Source organism: Cupressus sempervirens, chromosome 3, assembly GCF_028749045.1.
Source record: "Cupressus sempervirens isolate cs-2001-9-10 chromosome 3, ASM2874904v1, whole genome shotgun sequence".
Classification (NCBI taxonomy): Eukaryota; Viridiplantae; Streptophyta; class Pinopsida; order Cupressales; family Cupressaceae; genus Cupressus; species Cupressus sempervirens.
Genome location: NC_143120.1, coordinates 213,621,443 through 213,636,312, shown reverse-complemented (window position 1 = coordinate 213,636,312; position 14,870 = coordinate 213,621,443).

Genomic DNA, 14,870 nt, shown 5'->3' with positions numbered 1-14,870 from the left:
TCACTTTGTTAAGATATTTACCCTAATTCACTTACTAGAATGTATCAGTACTTGATCCTTCAACTTGCACTCAATATGTTGATTACATATCTCATGTTTCCAATATCTTATCTAATCCCCAATTTGATATATGTATGTATGTATGTATATTTCCCTTCATTAATTGTCTTAGTCACTCTATTTGATTCTCCTTAAAACTTCACTTCAAGTATCCAAACTTTTCTTTTCGTATATACACACCATAAAAATAGGGATTGGATCCTCCTTTAATAACCAATTGGAGAAGGTTCCAGATAAATATCAATGATCCATAGCTCTCCCTTTTTCCACTTAATCCTTCCATTTTTTTTTATTTATTCACCTTGCATGGGGATTAATGATCCATAAAAAATGTGTAATCATCTCCTTAAATTACTCCTCAATCATTAAAGCATGCATTAAGTCAACCAAAAAAGATTTGCCTTAGTATTTGTGCAATTCCAAAAAAATATGTCAATACTGGTTCACTCGGTACATGATCCCTCTAATGCTCAATCATAACTAATATTAATGTTATTCATCAGCTTCTATATGCTTGGCACTTACTATATGACATGGCATTAACTAACTCTATATAGCTCAACTGATACTATCTTCTAATCAACTCAACATCAATAGGATTTTTTGGCAACCATAGACTTTCTCAAAAATAACAGTTACTCAACTTCAATTGAGATATGAACAAGTATAATATACATAGCATAACTTCATAGGATGGATCAGTCACTGTGATGATCGACCAACTCTACCAAATAAATTACTAAGTGTTTGACATTAATAGACAACACACCCTAGGGATAAACAATCTCTTCCTTTTACATTTGTGGCAAAAACACTTTGTCATGATGCAACATTACATCCAAAATTGAAAATAGTACTACCCCTTAGACTATGACTCAATCTTCACAAAGACATCAATATATACAACATATATACATGACTTTTGACATACTCTAACTTCAAAATGAGTATCCATTACACAATTTTCAAAGAATCATACATTTTATCATATCCATTTTCATTTTTCCCCTTGTGTTCATTTCCTACTTTATGACATTTCCCCCATATTTTTGTCTTTCATGGTTGTTGGGGTGAATGGGTCAAACCATACTTGTCCAAAAATTGTTTGTGAATTTGTATAACTATTGCTAATGCATTATCCCAACTTGATCTAATAGATTTCAAAACTATAATTTTATTTGTAGTTGAGCATATAGGTCAACCAAACTTTGTGTAGTAGAGAGATACAAATCTCTTTTTGCTATATCCTTGGCCAATGCCAACTCTCTCTATATAACCTCTAAATGAGGTGTCAACATTGACTATAGGATATAAGTTTTTCTTGTATTATTCCATCTATGGCTTGTAATTCAGCCAATCTCCATGGGAAAATATCAATCTTTAATGGAACTTGAACTTGTGTCCATGTTCAAAGAATGTCTAGTAGACTTCAGATCTAACTGCAACTTCTCAATCTTATCTTGAATCTCTTGACTCAATCTTAGTACATGTCACATAACATTTAATACAAATTTTGGATATTCTTTACTATTCCTATATTATTTAGAAGGTTTGAAAGTTCAACTTTCTTCATGGCGATTTCAGTTGACACTTTCTCCAAAAATAATTCTCATACCATTGCAATAAATTTTTATTTTTATCAATGTCATCGTTATTCACTACAAAATTTGGGGTAAACTTGTGACAACAATTTATGATGATGGTGTAATATGTGTTGATTTTCATTATTTTTTCTAATTATCCCTGAAACTGTCACAATATTAATGCAAGCATTGTAATTGTGATACCCAAGTAAGTATATATATATAAAAATATGATATAAAACATTCCCCATTTGTTTTGATTGTAGAGAGCTTCATGCAAAAGAAGGTGGAGAGCTCTGAACAAGGGTGGAAATATTTGAATTTCATCATGCACTTGTGCTTGGTGCATTTCATTCCTATGATATATCTCCGCATTTTGTTTCCATACCCTTACTCTATGATTTTGTTGCTATGATCTTTGCATTTCATTGTCATGCCTTTTCTCTATGATCTAGTTGTCATTCCCTTGTGATCTCTGTGTTTTTTTGTCGTACCCATTCTTTATGATTTTTCTCTTCAATTTGGTTATTAATCCCTTTCCATCTTTGCATTTCATTTTTGTGCTCTTTCTCTATTATTTTGGTGTCATGCCCTTGCTTTGTGATTTTGTTTCCATGTCCTCCCTTGCTTTGAAATTTCATATTGGTATGTCCTAGCTCTGTGATTTTCTTCAAGGATATGTAAATGTTGATTTATTTTCCTTCTAAATAGATATCTCTTTATATCTCCTTATGAACATGAATATTTAGAGATTTTTTAAAGATGCTTATTACTTCTTAGTAGAACAGAAAAATTGATCTAGCTATATACATATTCTAGAATCCAAATAATAAAAATATAAAACTCACTCAACCCATGCTAAGTGACCTACATCAAGATCCTTCTAAAAAATAATGCAGAGCATGAAAAATGGGTAGAGTTTGCAAGAAATTTTACAAAAACTTATCATAGTAGATATTTTTAGAAAGAAACTAGCCATAACCAGTTAAATGGATCTAGTTGCTGATTAGTTGGGTTGATTACAAATTCCTATAGAACTATCACTAGATTAGGTACAATAAAATGAACAATCAGTTGTTCCCAGCTAGCAGAATCAAATATAGTTTTCCAAGGTGATAAAATTGCATATGCAAGGAATTGAAGAATAACTTTACTGAAGAGTTGAGTATAAGGAGTTGAAAAAGAAAGTTTTTCTTTTGTGTAAATGCCATAATCATGAGGCTCATTTCGTTGTAGAAGCCTCTACCACAATGACATTACCTCTAAACCATGCAAAGGATGTTGAAGTGGTTCCCAAACTTGAAACACTCTTATAAGCATTTGATATTTGGACTATAAATTCTCAAAGACACTTGCAAGTGATTTCAATGTCATTGTACCTACTACAAAAATTTCTTGGATTCTATCCAATGGCTTCCATAATATCCTCTATGTTTTCTACCTATTTTTCTGTCATGCAGTCTCTTTCTAAAGCCACTCCTTTCCTTTGCTCCTGTGCCTTAAATTTTGATTATCAAACTTTTGAATACCTACCTCTACCTTATCTAAAATCAACTTCACAGTTTGTTGTAACTCAGGCATAGGTGTTTGGTCATCGATAGCTTTCATTTCAGCATTCAAATTTTCAAGATTAGTGAACACCCTCACCTGTGAACCTCTCATGTCAAGAATTTTTTTATTTTTTCAACACCATGTTCTTGCTTTTGATATAATAGTTCTTCAAATGCATTTTCTTGTAAAACATTCATTTTTTTGAATAGTTGTGAACTCTTAGAAAGTACATTATTGTTTTCATGTATGTATGAATATGTATGTATGTATATATATGTATGTATGTATGTATGTATGTATGTATGTATGTATGTATACAAAGAGATCTTTTGGATTGTGGATTATGGATTATGGATTATAAATAGAAAAGAAAAGAAAATACAACATAAATCATTATCCAATTTTTTTTATTGTAGAGAGCTATGTAGGAAAGAGGGTTGAGAGCATCAAATGAGGGTGGAGAGCTATGAATATTGTTGTACCCTTCGTTGTTGTGATCTCTACTTTTCATCATTGCAATCTCAACATTTCATTGAAGGGCCCTTAGTCTCTGATTTCATTGTTGTGATCTTTGCACTTTATTGTTGTGCTCTTGCTCTGCAATTTGGTTGTTGTGCCCTTGTGATCTCTAGATTTTGTTGTCATGCTTTTTCTCTACAATTTGGATGTTGTGTCCTTTTGATCTCTATATTTCATTATTTTTCCCTTTCTCCATGATTTCATTGTTGTGCCCTTGCTCCATAATTTTTTTGCCATGGCATGCCCTTGTCATGTTGTACCCTTGCTCTTTGATTTCATTGTAGTTTCATGCCCTTGCTCTTTTATTTTGTTGTTGTGCCCTAGCTATGCCATTGTTTTCAAGGGCTATGTAATTTTTTGTTTCTTTTCCTTCTAAACATGTATCTCTTTATATTTCCTTCCAAACATGTATATTTAGAGATATTTTTTAAGGTGCTTATTACATCTTAGCACAATAGAAAAATTGATCTAGCTACATACATATTCAAGAATCCAAATAATAAAACAATAAAACTCACTCAACCTGTGCTAAGTGACTTACCTCAAGACCCTCCAGAAAAATAATATAGACTAGGAAAACTGGGCAGATTTTGCAAGAAATTTCACAAAAACTTATAATTTTAATATTTTTTTCCCTCTTTTTAAGGGTAATATCATCCAATTACTTATAATTTTAACCTTCATTATAGTACCTCTTATTTTTCTATTCTATACCTTGTTTATTTTAATTTGAGAGATACTTGATACTCTTGTTATGTTTTATTTTGAGATGACCTAAGGGTGGGATGTTATACCTTGATTTTAGTATCATAGATGTTTCACTACTATGATGTTTAGTTTATCATATTTGCATGATTGATTCCATTTTGAGTTGACAATAGGTTTATGATGATATCTAGTTATCTGGTATTTTGGATATATACTTGATTTGATTATATGTGGATTTATGCTATGGATATTTACCTCATTCTTGTTTCATTATGATTTATGTGAATATGAGTGATGTAAATGGATAAATTAGGTATTTAATGCATTTATTTCTTCGGCTATGTTATTATATGTAATTTCACTTGATCATGTGTTTTAGTGTGCATGATTTATATCCTTGGCAGTAGCACATGGAGTTAGTGATTCAACTGTTCATATGTTACCAATGTCATCCCTATATGGTTCACGCATCCTTATTTAATTATTCAAATTAAGCCTTTCAGGAATTAAATTCAAACTCATTTGCACTATGTGATTAGACTAGTTAGCATGTTTGTACATTTAGAGGTTTGCATTGTCACGAAAGTTGTTAAGAGATTTTTGTGATTTTGGGTTTTTCGGCTTTAAATTTTATTGAATTTAATTTTTGGAAGATTTTCCATAGATGAATTCCTATTACTAGGAATAGTCTATTTTTTTTTGGGTCAATTTGGAGTCTAGATAGTATAACTATCTATTTGCCCTAATCAATTATTCACTTGAAAATTGAATAAGTATTGAAAGAAGAATTTAATTCCTCACTTCTCACTTTTGTAAATTGGAAAATTGAGAGCTTTTTTGAAATCATTTTCTGAAGGATTAGTTTTTTTTTTTTCATGAGTGCTATAGGTGTGGGATCTTCACAAGGATAGACTCATTAGATCCATCTCAGGAAGACCTTGCTTTGCTATCATTTATGGCTATATCTACAAGTTATTCATTTGACCTGGATGTTTTCCATTTTATCCCTTTTCGCTGTCAGGTAGGGCTCTCTTATTTTCTTGTATCAGCTCAATTTCTTTATCTATTTTGGTAGCTATTTATTTTGAGGCTAAGAACTCGTGTTCAACTCTATTTCTATTTGTTGGTTATACCGGGTTGGTCGGGTATGAACATTTTCCTAGTTTTGGGATGAGGGTTTGGGGTTTCACACTATTATGATGGCCATTGTCTGAACACAACTTTTATGTGATTTTTGAGGCTTTTGTGACCAGAGACCAAATGAGTTTTAATTTTGAAGATTTCCAGTTTGAGCTTTTTACCTCATTTTGTGTGCCTCCTATTTTCTCGAGTTTTATTTGCATGATGTTGGTCATGGACATAGATCATCCTTTTGGATGTCAGTTAGACCATTGTTGCATTTTTATGTTGCTTTGCGATACATGTTGCATCCTTCCTCTTGAGTCTATTTGTGATTGAGTTTATTTTCCTTGTGTTCTCATCTAGTCCTTGTGTAATGATCTTTGTGATGGTGGTGTGCCACACATGAGTATGTACATGTACATTTTTTGAGTGACTTGTGAGCCCCAATCTTCTATGGACTTTCTAGAAGTTATGTTCATTTGGGGTTGGGTTGGGAATATGCATACCTATGGGCACTCATCATTGATTGAGAATGAGTATGGTAGGGTAGCATATGGAGGGGACTTTTATCTCATAGCATGCTGATCATTGTGCCTAGAGGGCTGGTAGAGGAAGCTTTAATCAAGTGATAATTAAATAAAACATTGGGTGGTAATAAAAATTAAGATAATGAAAAGTTATGTGCTAGAGCCTTTTGTTGAGGAGATAAATCTGCATGATTTGAGCTTGGGCCTTACAATGCCAGGTGACTCTCCATGATGTCATCCACTACATGATAGCCTATTGGGTGTCTAACCAAGACCTATAGTACTTGCATTCTCTCATGATCTTAGTTTCTATCATCATTGCTATCTGGCAAAGTGTTAGCTATGGACATTGTGCTTTATGTGTGTTTGTTCTTGGATCATTGTTTCCATCACCATGTCTTTAGTGGACATGCAAGTTTCAAGTGGTTGGAAGGTGTAGCTAGCTATACCTCTTCTAGGGACCAGTGTACAGAGATGGTCTATTATTCTAGTGCGACTGTTGCTGGATATTTTCACTTGGTACTTCAAGTTTTGGAGTATGCTTTCTTATGATTTATTCTTTCATTGGAATGCTTGTATATCATGTTTAAATCATGTTTTGATTAAGTAAAAATAGGTTTTAAAGAACTCGAAACCTTTTACATAAAACCAGAGGTCTAGCAAGAAACAAGAGAAGTAAACAACATAGAAATGCAGCACAGTACAACTTGAGATAGACCTCCAAAAAGAATAGCCATGAGGTCACCCAAGACAAAGCTGGAAAAGACAACAAAAAAACAACAACTGACTAGCTAAGAAATCTTTATTAGGTCAACATCTCGATCTGCCAAAATTTGCATATTCTCAGCAACGGCCTTCACCTCGTCCATTTTAATCACTTCCTCATTCTTCTTAAAATGAGCTTAGGTGTATTTGCTAGGACCCTGATTCTCAACCACCAAAGGGGAGTCCTACCCTTTTTCATGATCAAGTAGCTTAAAGATGTTACCCACATTATCAGCCATTTGTTTGAAAAACTTTTCTAGATTACATAGCTTAGCTTCCATTTTAGACACCTTCCCCTGATTACCACTAATCACTTTACCTAGCACATTGTGTTTGGCCTTGAGCTATGGGATCTTATGCATCATGTTTTTAACTTTTTCTGCATTCTCAATAATTTTTGAAAGCCTATCTATGTGTTGGCCAAGTATATGCTCACCTCTAGATATTTTACTAACCTGCTCCACTTCCTTGCCAAACATAAGCTTTTGTTGCTTCAGGAAGCCAATCTCCTTCATGATTGTACCAGGGTTACCAAGTAAACCTTTGGATGACCTGGGCCTATGACCAAAATTATCATCAAAATTTGGAAGATGCCCCTATTCCCCATCATCCTTATTTTTTGAATCCCCATTCTTCTTAGTCTGTAACTTCTCCTCCTACTGCCTCAAAGATTTTCTTTTCCTTTCCAACCAGTGAACCAAAGGCTCATCATCAAAAAGGAAAGAGGCTTGGTCATCTTGAAAACCCTTAATACCCTTTCCATTACCCCCACTCCTCTTTTTATAGTGATCTCTCACCAATTCCTCCATAAAATCACTTTCCCTATTAGAATCATAGTCAACAACCATCTTTTTCTTCTTTCTAGAACTACAACTAGAGCCCTTTTTCAAACTCCCCATACCCCCCTTAGCTTCATCTTGGGTATCTGAATCATAACCCTTTTCTAGCAGACTCCCTTCCATATTATAGTCTACCCATTTCAAACTACCCCTGGATTTCACAATCTTCTTGGATTTTAACACATTCATTATAAGGACCATAAGACCCTCATGGAAAACATGTTCACCATTCGAGTCTTTCTAAATAGCTTGAATGGAAATGCTAAGAGACTACCTTACATAAAATGGAAAATTGATCCTAACATCCTACTTGAATTGATTGGCCAATGTGAAATGTTACCCATAAAACTTAGTGAATCTCCCATCTAAAGTGAGGTATTCCATTATAACAAAAAACCCAAATCACCATGGTTGAGAAATAGAGGCTGGGTTGATGTAAGAATTACTTATTTTCACCAAGTGGCTTTTCTCATGCTCTAACTCCACAAAATCATCTATGGCCCTATTTGACAACTTCCTCTCCCGATAAAATTTAATCGTATCCATTTCCAACCCTGTGGCCTCCGCACTCACTTCTTTGATAACTTCCATTCACTAGTTACCAATGATAATAGATTCATCCTTCCAAATTTAATAAATTGATGCATAATGGAAGGATTTTTACCTTTAAGTCTTTCCATGTACCCTATAAAATTTCCTCACCTTAAGATATCCCAAACCTCCATCTTGTTCATCCACTCCAACCAACTTGCTGGCTCCACCTGTTTCCTTTTTCCTCCCATATTCCCTTCACCAATATTTTTGGTTTTCTTTCTCTAAAACCCCCAATTATCTCTTTAATAGAAGGAAACCCACATTCAAAGAGAAAAATGGCAAAAACTACCCAGAATCTATGTGAATAATTGCTCAGCTTTCTAAAAATCATTACCCAACACACTCCAAAAGAGTTCACCACATAATTATAAATTACTGACACCATTATATTTAAAATGGTTTTGCATAGACTTCCATTTATAATAATCAATAAATTGGTGACCATCCAGAGGTAAAGACTCATAAAAATCCCAAATGATTTTATGATCACTAAAGCAGGCCATGTTCGTAGCCCAATTAGTGTACAATTGTCTTCTCTAAAATTATGAGTTCTATTGCAAGTTTCAAAAGTATTTATAATGTGAATATCCTTGAGGATAATATTGCTAATTTTCCACGATGGTTTAGTAATTTTATTTAGACAATTAATAATGTTGAGGGAGTCACCTTCCACCCATATCTTCCTTAAATTCATACTCTTAGCATAGAGAAGACCATGAAGAGCAGCACAGGCTTCTGCCACATGATTGGTTTGATCCCCAATTAGAATAGCCATGCATCCCACATTGTCACCATTAGAGTTTCTAATAAAAACTCCACACCCTACTTTTCCCGAGTTCCCTTCCGAAGCCATGTCAAAGTTTATCTTGAACCAATTCACCAGAGGACAATCTCATCTTGTATTATCCCTTGGATTAGGTAGCTGAATATCCATACCCAAACTCCTTAGGTTCCAACTATATTTCCCCCAGTCTTCCCACTCATTACAAGGTTGCTTTCTAGAACCAGTTATTTTAATATTCTCAATCATAAGGACCTTAATTTTATAGAAAACATGATCAAGACTAGTTTCCACTCCTTTGAAGATCCTATCATTGCGCTCCTTCCAAATGCCCCAACAAAGATAAGGAAGAATGAAGTCCTACAGTTTGATAATCAAAGCATTCTTGGAAGGGGCCATCCAACTAGTAAAGAACAATTGAATAGTAGTAGGGAAAACTCAATCCACATTCAATAAGCTACAAAATTTATCCCAAAGCTTCTTGGTAAAGGGGCAATGTAGCATGATATGATCAACTGATTCCTCATCATTCTTGTAGAGAACACATCTATATATAATGATGAAACCTCTCTTCTTAAGATTATCAAGAGTCAAAAAAAATTATTTTGCAGAAGAATCGAAAAGAAGATATTAACTTTGGGTTTCATGCCTTTCACCCAAGTCTTGGCCTAGTAGGGTACATCAAGATCATTGAAAGAATTAGCATAGGCTAAGGCAATAGAGTACATTCCACTAGGATCAGTCTTCCAAATCAAATCATCCTCTTTATGGTTTAAAAAGAACACATTTAGGCACTTACCAAGCTCAACCAAATTGTGGTCCACACTATTAAGATCCATCCACATATCATCCTTCCAATAATAAGCCATAAAAGTACCAATCTAATTCTTACATTGCTCCATATACCTATTCCACCTTGGATCATTACAAAGTGGGTGATTCAAGATCCAAATGTCTTCCCAAAAAATAACTCTTCTACCATTACCCAATTTCCATTTATCCCCTTTCCTTAAAATATATTTTAATTTATGAGCATTCTTCTAGATAATAGACCCCCCTTGTTCTAAATCACTAAAAAGGAAATGATTAAAATCATAATGGTCCCTATTATATTTATCAACCCAAACGTTCTTCCATTCCCCTTCTTCCTTATGCCATCTCCATAATAATTTTTCAATAAAAATTCATTCATTGTAGTTACCCTTCACAAGCCAATCCCACCCTTCTCTCAGGGCCTACAAACATTTTCTCATGCAATCAGAGGAAGTCCTTTTTTGTTCTCTGTTCTAGTCCACAAGAAAGTCTTCTAATTTTTTTCAATAGCAAGAGAAAAATTTCTCAAAATTTTAAAAAAAATCAAAGCATAAAGTGAAACACTATGTAGGATAGACTTCAAAACAATAACCTTTCTAGCCTGACTGAGGAGAGATCCTTTCCAACTAGCAAGTTTTGAGTGGATTTTATCAATTAGCAAGTTCCAAAAGCTGTCAAGAGGGGCTAAACCCAAACGTAAACCCAAATAAGATCTAGGAAGAGATCCAATCTCACAACCAATAATCATTTTAATCTTATTTTTCCTTGCCTCGCTAACATTAATAAAGTAGATTACACTTTTTCTCCAGTTTATGATTTGATTGATGGCCATCCCATAGTCAACCAAAGCCTTCTTAATGTTCCTAGGATTTATCACTAAAGTCTCCCCCATAACAATAGAATCATCAATAAATTGTTGGCGAAAGAAAACTAAAGCAAAAGAGGAGGGATTAAGGCCCATGAAGTCCCCTTTCAACACCATATTATCCACAAATCTCCCCAAACATTCAGTCAGAATAATAAAAATAATAGGAGAGATCGGGTCTCCTTGTCTAAGAGCCCTAGAAGCCTTAAAGAAGGAAGTAGGGGAACCATTAACAAGCACTAAGAAGGAGGCTAATGAAACTGACATGAAGATAAGATACTAAAATCTCTTATTAAAGCCAAAAACTTCTAGCCCATGGATAAGAAAGTTCCAGTCCACTCTGTCGTAAGCTTTAGAGAGATCAAGCTTAAGAAGAAACCCTTCCTTCTTAGACACTAAAAGAAAATGAATATTTTCATGAACTATAATAATGGAATCCAAAATCTATCTTCTAGGAACAAACCCATTTTGCTACCTAGAGATTAATGATGTTAGTATTGACACATTTCCTTATTATGATGTTTGTCGAATGATGTTATCTACTTAGTTGGAGTATCTATTATTCTTAGTTTATCATGATAGTTTTTCATTTTTATGATGGTATTACGCTTTAGTAGTGACATCCTTATAAGATAGTTACAACTATCTAGTTGGTAGTTTGGGATGTTATGCATGGGGGATGGCTAGGGCCTTCAAGGTCTCATGATTCTATTATGGTTGGGAGGAACCACACACTTAGTTTAGTTGTTTTAGTTTATTGCAATGTTATTTCTATACTCTATTATGTTGCTTTAAATACATTCTTGCTACCATGTTTCAGATGGTCAGATGTAGTTTGGTCCTATAGTTATAGTATTCAAGTGTTTATGCCTCAATTGGTGGATCTAGTAATCCCCAGTGTGGAGGAAATTCATTTCTTAGCTTTTAAAAAAAATTCTTCAAGCATGTTGTTTTGGATACTCATGTGAAATTTCACTTTCTTGTGCAAAAGTGAAAAAGTTTGTGTGGTGTGTTGGGTTTTTGCGCGCAGCTCTTGGCACTTCCTCATGTGAAACCCCACACCAATTTTAGATGTTTTAGTTGCTCATCCAAGTACTTCCTCACATCATTTGGTGCATTTCCTTGCATGAAAGGCAATTTCTCACATAGCGTGCTACACTTCCTTGTGCAAGATTTCCATCTATTGTTGTCCTCACACGAAAAATAGGGGGAAAATCTACTAATTTTTAGGGACCACTTTTTGGTGTTTTAAGTACCCTTTGGGTTTGCTTAATTTTTTATGCTTTGATAGATTTTAGATTCTTTGTTCTATTGTCGTCTTTGTTCTTTGTTTCTCTATCTATGTGTGTCAGTTCCATAGTGGTGATTGGTGATTTATTGGATGTCAAGATGGTGGTAGAAGTCTTCCATTTTGATCCTTGTGATCCTCATATGTTGTATGACATGTGCATCCATACTTGTTTAAAACAATTTTATATTGGCTTGTATTGAATCCTTGTTCCAAGGATCTTTGAGTGGGGCATTACATTCATAGTTGATTATCATTTTTATAGTATTGTGTAAGGAGTAATTTCCCTTATAATTTATAATCTTTGACAAATCACTTAAATTAATGATATTACTCAAAGAGGAGTAAATGTATCCTTCACAATTGGTGTCCAATTCTCACCACAACTTAGAACACTAGACATTGCTACTATCAAAATGCCTTTGAATAATAATAGCAGTGAGCCCAGCTGAACAAAGCCAATAAAAAAATGAATATTTAGCTGGTGTTCAATGATACTACAACCAAAGGTAAGGGAAAAGTATATGCATTTAGTTTGCATTCATTTCTTTCTCTTTTTACTCCCAAAACTCCACATTTCTTTCTTGTATTTTTTGAAATAAGATGTTTGGACTTTTATGTGCTAAACCCTAAGCCCAAACCCTTATATGTAGAGCATTTTTGTATTCATTTCATTTTTTATGCACATTGTCTTGTGATGGAGGACATATCCGAAGAAATTCTAGTAAATAGAAGCCAAATGTGAGGCACTGGTACTATGTTGAGGATTTGTGTAGAAAATTTCAAGTGCCACAGTAGCTTGCAAATAGAGTTTAGTGAATGGGTTAATTTTATTACTGGCCAAAATGGGAGTGAGTGAATTGTTAATGCCCTTTTTTTTCAAAGATTATAATGCCTTGCAGGTTAATTTTTTTTTTTTTTTGTAGTTTATGAATTGTTGTGATTTGCAAGCTTGTTATGTTTAATCATTTTTAATGTATCATTACACTATATCAGGTGGAAAAAGTGTGATTCTAACAACGTTATGCATTGCTTTTGGAGTCAAGGAAAAAAGTACTCAGATGGAAACTTCTTTGAAGGAATTTGTCAAGAATAAGTGCACGTAACTTTGGTTATGTAGTATTTATCCTTTTCAAGCTTCAATTCAATTCAATATGAGAGCAGAAAATTCAACTATCCATAAGTATTTAGAAAATGCCTTCCTAAGGAAAACCTAGATTTTAAAGTTGTATTAAAAAATACTTTTAAGATTGTACCACCTTTATGTTTGTGAGTATGGTTATGAAAATCAATTTGAATTTTTGTTTGTTATTATAACACAATGTATCACTAAATAACAACTTTAAATGTTAATAAAAGATTCAAATTAAAAAATAAAATAAAATAAAATAACTTGTAAATGAACAAGCATAGAAGTGGTAATCTATTTATTATTTTCTATTAGACTAATTATTAAATGATGTTGTTGATAGATATTATATTTTTTAAGACAATAATCAAATAGTACTTCTCTTTGGTTTTTTTGATCAGTAATATATTTTGTATTAATATTTTATTGGAAGTTCAAAATTACATTGCTTTTGCCATTGTTTCTCTTGGCATATTCTTTTTCGATTACACTAGTCTCCAAACTTTATCTCCTATATGCATTTACAGTTTGCCTCGTAGGCTACCATGCTTTTCTATCTACCCTAAGGAACCATTACAAGTACATTTCTAAGCCCGCACTTCTGCCAAAATTGGGCAACATCTAACTTGACAAATATTAACCACTAAATAAAACACATATTTGATGACACCTAGATGCTAATTATCCTATCCATTTATTTTGCATCTCCTTGTTGCTAAACAAGTATCTCTTTATATTTCCTTCTAAACATGTATAAATAGAGATCTTTTTTAAGGTGCTTATTACATCTTAGCACAACAGAAAAATTGACCCAACTGCATACACATTCTAGAATCCAAATAATAAAATAATAAAACTCACTCAACCTATGCTAAGTGACTTACCTCAAGATCCTCCACAAAAATAATGCACACTACGAAAAAAGGGTGGAGTTTGCAAGAAATTTTACAAAAATATATCATAGCAGATATTTTCAGAAAGAAGCTAGCCATAACCCAATAAATTTGGTCCAGTTTTTTATTAGCTGGGTTGATTACAAATTCTTGTAAAATCTTCATCATATTAGGTACAATAAAATGAACAATCAATTGGTTCCATCTAGCAGGATCAAATACAATTTTCCATGGTGATAAAATTTCATATGTAGATGCATCACTTGAATGCTAGGCATGAAGCACATTCCCTAATTTATAATGAATTATTGGATATAAAGCTCCATATATTGGACCAAAAATGGAAGCTAAGGATGTAACCATGCATGTATTGGCATCCTCTCCCTATGAACATCCTAAGTATCTATTGTTGTTGTTAATTTAGGCATCACTATATGATCCAGAATGTTATGAAGTACTAAAGCTGGTAGTAACTTCTCCCGTGTCTCCATAAAATGTAGCATAGGTCCAGGTTCCCTCAGCTCCCAAGAATTTGTAGCATCTGTTCTCACTACTGGAAGAATAACTTCAGTAAAGAGTTGAGTGTAAGGAGTTGAAGAAGAAAAATTTGCTTCTGTTTAAATGCCATAATCATGAGGCTCATTCCCTTGAAGAAGCCTCTACCACAATGACATTACCTCTAAACTATGCAAAGAATGTTGAAGTAGTTCCCAACCTTGAAACATTCTTATAAGAATTTGATACTTTGGATCATCATAAGGAGATTGTGCCAATACTTGAAAAACTCTTATAATCATTTGATATTTGGACTATAAATTCTCAAAGACACTTGC